This window comes from Pogoniulus pusillus, chromosome 3 (genome assembly GCF_015220805.1).
Source record: "Pogoniulus pusillus isolate bPogPus1 chromosome 3, bPogPus1.pri, whole genome shotgun sequence".
In the NCBI taxonomy this organism is placed as follows: Eukaryota; Metazoa; Chordata; class Aves; order Piciformes; family Lybiidae; genus Pogoniulus; species Pogoniulus pusillus.
Window position 1 is genome coordinate 4059400 of NC_087266.1, and position 6000 is coordinate 4065399.

Consider the following 6000-nt stretch of genomic DNA (forward strand, 5'->3'; position numbering starts at 1 on the left):
GACCTTGTCAGTAGTCCCTCCCCAGCCCTCCTGTAGGTCCCCTTCAGATAATGGAAAGTCTCCTCAAATCCTTCTCTTCTCCAGACTGAAGAGCCACAACTCTTGTAGCCTGTCCTCATAGCGGAGGTGTTCCAGCTCTCTGATCATCTTCGTGGCCCTCCTCTGGACTCACTCCAACAGTTCCACGTCCCTCTTGTGTAGGGGGCTCCAGAACAGTACACAATACTCCAGGTGGGGTCTGAGGAGAGCAGAGTAAAGGGGCAGAATGCCCTCCCTTGCCTTGCTGGCCACACTTCTCTTTATGCAGCCCAGGACACAGTTGGCTGTCTATAATCTAACTACAGTTCCAAAGAGAATTTGTCCATTCAAAAAAAATCCCAAATAAACAAAAAAGAAATAATAATTATTCACACCAGAATTTGGCAGGACATTAGAGTTAATCACTGCTATTCATCATACAATCTTTAATGATCACAGTCAGGACCTCTAATTTACCTCCCATTTACAAGATGGCATCTTTTAGCAGCATGGGACTTCCTAGCACACTCTCAACTACTAAATGATTAAAGACTTACTCTTGCAGTACCTAGGTTTTCTAGATCTACCCTTGCTTACATCTGCTGCAATTACAGCAGGAAGATGCTTCACCTGTACTTACAGAAAAACAAAGATGTGTTTACACTGCACGAGTTTTTTTTCCTTCAAGAGGCTCAAACTGAACCTTATGTGGGAGAGCAGCATCCTCTGGTTTTCTTCTAGTAAAATATGACCAAAAAAAACTGTGCTAGGCTCTATCTATGAAGAACTCTCCAAAGAAACAGATGAACACAGCAGATGTACACAGCTTGTCCAATACCTTGCTGCTTCAGTAATTTTCATTACAGTAATTGTTGCTTAATGCTGGTATAATTTGTTGCTCAAAGGAAACAATTTTTGTTTCCTTTAATGCCTTGCCCTTTCCCTGAAAGACTCAGGACCTCTCCTACCCACAGAGCAGCTTAGAGGTGAGGCTGACTTTACAACCCTGAAAAGAAAGCAGAAGGCTGGAGCTGTCTGAACATAGGGTCACTGTGAAAAACCATGAAGGCATGGACAGCTGCAAGCCTGCACAGCTCATGCTGTGCGTCAGCAAACATCAACTGGCAACTGCTGTAGTAGCAGTCATATATCCACATGTTGTGTGACTCCTTTGCACTGACAGCTCAATTTGATTAATGGTAGCAAGAGGTTGAGATGCCATTTGCATAAAATACACTTTGCACTCAAAGTAATTTTCTGCACAAGAGAGGCAGATACTTTGGAAATATTGCTTCTAGGGCTGTTTTTCTCAGGAAAAAAATATATATAAATAAAAGTTAAAAGATACACATACAGTGTGTGTAGATTTCCTTTTCTCCAGTTAAAGTTCTTTTCAAACAAACTCTGTCTCATCGCTGTTGCAATCTTCCATTTCATCTCATGGCATGAAGATTTTTGAGAAGATTTCAAGAAGGATGTTGAGCTGCTGGAAGGTGTCCAGAGAAGGGCAATGAAGCTGGTGAGGGGCCTGGAGCACAAATCCTATGAGGAGAGGTTGAGGGAGCTGGGCCTGTTTAGCCTGGAGAAGAGGAGGCTCAGAGGTGATCTTATTACTGTCTACAACTACCTGAAAGGGCATTGTAGCCAGGTGGGGGGTGGCCTCTTCTCCCAGGTAACCAGCAGCAGAACAAGGGGACACAGTCTCAAGTTGTGCCAGGGTAGGTATAGGCTGGATATTGGGAAGAAGTTCTTCACAGAGAGAGTGATTTCCCATTGGAATGGGCTGCCCAGGGAGGTGATGGAGACACCGTCCCTGGGGGTCTTCAAGAAAAGACTGAAAGAGGCACTTAGTGCCATGGTCTGGTTGATTGGATAGGGCAGGGTGATAGGTTGGACTGGATGATCTTGGAGGTCTCTTCCAACCTGGTTGATTCTATGATTCTATGATTCTATGATTCTAGTTTCAGAGAATCATAGAAACAGGGTTGGAAGGGATCACAAGGGTCATCTAATTCCAACCCTTTTGCCGTAGGCAGGGGCACTCTACCCTAGATCGGGATGGCCACAGCCTCATCCAGCCTGGCCTCAAACACCTCCAGGAATGAGGCCTCAACCACCTCCCTAGGCAACCCATTCCAGGCTCTCACCACTCTCATGCTCAACAACTTCCTTCTCATGTCCACTCTGAACCTCCTTACCTCCAGCTTTGCTCCATTTCCCCTAGTCCTGTCACTACCTGAGTTTGAGCAGTTGTATGATGCAAGGACCAAGTGATTCAAGGACCAAGTGAGAGTTCTTTTCTGCTTTGCACTACTCGCCTGATGCAATCAAGGCTTTATCACTCCACAACATCTCCTAGAGCATGCCTGTCACAACACAGAATCAGTATTTGTGGCAGACAAAAGCTAATGAAACTGTCCCCCAAAATGAAAGAATCTGTCAATATGCTGATTTTTCCTAATAGTCTTTCCAGTCTTTCTAATAGCATCCTTTATGTCCTCTATCCATCTGGGGTGGAAGATTCTTTTATGAGTAGGAGATTCTATGAGTAGCTCAGAATCAGTTTTGAGCAGATTCTCAAAACTAAACTTGTGTGTTGTATGTATTTACTAAATACAGAAACATGCTGCATTAACTAATGTACATATGACGATCTTGGAGGTCTCTTCCAACCTGGTTGATTCTATGATTCTATGATTTACCATATAGAGTAAACTTGTATGTTATACCTAGTTATGGCCCAGTACAATGACCTTTGCTTCTCTTACCACTGAGCTCCTGTGATGCAGTATAAGAAAGGTGGTAGTGGTAAAGGTGCACAGGCATGGAAACATTCAGTTAGATGAGCCAGCAGTGTGCCCAGGTAGCCAAGAGAGCCAATAGCATCCTGGCCTGTATCAGGAATAGTGTAGCCAGCAGGACAAGGGAGGTTATTCTTCCCCTGTACTCAGCACTGGTCAGGACACACCTTGAGTCCTGTGTCCAGTTCTGGGCCCCTCAATTCAAGAGAGATGTTGAGGTGCTGGAATGTGTCCAGAGAAGGGCAATGAAGCTGGTGAGGGGCCTGGAGCACAAACCCTGTGAGGAGAGGCTGAGGGAGCTGGGGGTGTGCAGCCTGGATAAGAGGAGGCTCAGGGGTGACCTCATTGCTGTCTACAACTACCTGAAGGGACATTGTAGCCAGGTGGGGGTTGGTCTCTTCTCCCAGGCAAGCAGCAACAGAAGAAGGGGACACAGTCTCAAGTTGTGCCAGGGGAGGTCTAGGCTGGATGTTAGGCACAAGTTGTTGTCAGAGAGAGTCATTGGCATGGGAATGGGCTGCCCATTAGAACCTCTTGTCATTCACCCTTGCCTTCTGCCATAAGCAGAAAGGGGCTCTTTGAGTCCATCTAGTGGACAAGCAGTATAGTTAACTGCAAGCAATGTATTGACCACAGGAACCTTCTCTTCCAGTTCAATTAACGTCCATATTTTTTTGCTAGTTATTTCTAGTTCCTATATTATCATCTGTCTAATGTTTCCATGACAGTTGCAGAAGAACCTGATTATTATTAAAATTGGGTGTCAGGGGGGCAAGACTCCTGAATATTGAAAATTGGTCAACAATATACCATCTCACATTAATTAATTACCCCTCCATTATATTGAGACAACAGATTCTGGGGATACCACTGAGAAGCATAAACATGATTCCTCTTAGTGGGCAGTTTTTATCTCATTTTCTTTAAGTTCAGTTATCAAATGCTTTTGTGGCAGAAAGGTCCACCAGCAGCTGGATACCAACTGTCCACCAACACAATGATCTGCATCCACTTTCTAAAGCCTTGTTCACTGCCAAAGAGGCAGCATGGAGACAAGATACCCCTTTGATCATTTTAGTGCATGACTGTGTAAGAAACTCTATATTCTCATGAGGAAGGGAAAGTCATCTCAAATTTGGAGATGAACACACTGACATTTCATGTAGTCTTCATTAAGAAACTGACCTGCAAAACACCAGTTTCACTAAAGTGCTGTCTTGTCAAGCAGTAGTCACAAACAATGTGAGCCCCCCAGTTTCTCAAGTGCAGCCAGGGCATTTATGCACTGTCAGAATGAAGAATAAAACAGATACAGTGAATTAAACTATTGCTGCCCCATGAATGAACACAATCCTATATATACAAGTTCAAATAATGCAGTTTGGGCCATTTGAGATCTCTCATGGGAGATAACTTTCTCTGCTGTTTACCCACATTTACGTTTACTTTAGGGCTTTCCTGTGTACCAGATTAACTACATGAGAATGGTAAATAGAAATGTCATTTTAAAGATTAATCTCTTCAACCTATAAAAGCCACAAACTTCAAAGTTAATACAGGTTTGACAATCTCTCCTTACAGGCTTGCCCTTTCCTCCATTCCCAAAAGAAAAGGGTAGGCTCATAGAATCATAGAATCATAGAATCAACCAGGTTGAAGAGACCTCCAAGCTCATCCAGTCCAACCTAGCACCCAGCCCTGTCCAATCAACTAGACCATGTCACTAAGTGCCTCAGCCAGTCTTCTCTTGAACACCTCCAGGGACAGTGACTCCACCACCTCCCTGGGCAGCCCATTCCAATGCCAATCACTCTCTCTGCAACAACTTCCTCCTAACATCCAGCCTGTACTTGCCCCAGCACAACTTGAGACTGTGTCCCCTTGTTCTGTTGCTGCTTGCCTGGCAGAAGAGAGCAACTGTGACATGTCTACAACCTCCCTTCAGGTAGTTGTAGACAGCAATGAGGTCTGCCCTGAGCCTCCTCTTCTCCAGGCTAAACAACCCCAGCTCCCTCAGCCTCTCCTCATAGGGTTTGTGTTCCAGGCCCTTCACCAGCCTTATTGCCCTTCTCTGGGCACATTGCAGCACCTCAACATCTCTCTTGAATTGAGGAGCCCTTTCTTAGTATTGGGAGAATATTTCCATTACATAAATAGCATTTTTCTATAGACACATCAGTCATTCTTTGGTTCAGTGCCCAGAAAAGACATCCCCTGCAGCTCTCTGATCTGCTTACCAGGTGCTCTTTTAAGCACACTGCCCTCTTTCTTCACTCTGTAACCTTGGGTAAGTCAGGATAATTTACAATCCGAGTTCTGTGCTCAGAAACCTGCTGCTGTAATAGAAAAACTCCAATGTGATGTGGCAAAATTCTGTTAAGTGCAGTGCAACAATGTGAATCACCACATTGGAAATGAATGAGCCTTGTAATGCCTCAGGCATAGCATTCTAGTGGCTGAAGAATTTGGCACGATGAGCATTTTGAATATCTATAATCCTATAGTTATCCTGACAGCAGAGAAGCTCAGCACAATAACAATGTCTACACAGAGGAAACTATTAAAATGCCCTGCAGAGAGCAACAAAACAAAGCTTCACAGCTGGAACTCTATTGTATATCTAGGCCACATCTGGAATATTGTGCCCAGTTCTGGGCCCTTCAGGTCAAGGACCTCAAGGAACTTTGTGAAAGAGCCTAACCCAAACCCACAAAACTGCAGCAGACAGTGGAACATCTCCTGTGAGGCCAGACTGAGTGAGCAGGGACTGCTTGGAGCAGAGGAGCCTGAGGGCTTCCCTCATTGCTGTGATAAAGGGCAGTGTGGGGAGGATGCAACCAGGCTCTGCTCAGGAGTGGCCAAGGACAGCACAAGGGGCACTGGGGGCAAGCTGGAGCAGAGAAGGCTCCACGGGAAAAGAAGGGAAGACTTTTTCCCTGTGAAGGTGCTGGAAGCCTGGAGCAGGCTGCCCAGAGAGGCTCTGGAGTCTCCTTCTGTGGAGACTTTCCAAACCCACCTGAATGTGTTCCTGCATGCCCTGCCCTGGGTGATGCTGTTCTGGCAGGGGGGGTGGACTGGATGTCTCTGTAGGTCCCTTCTAGCCCCTGCCATTTACTCTCTACAACTACACGAAGGGAGGTTGTAGCCAGGTGGGGTTGGTCTCTTCTGCCAGGCAAGCAGC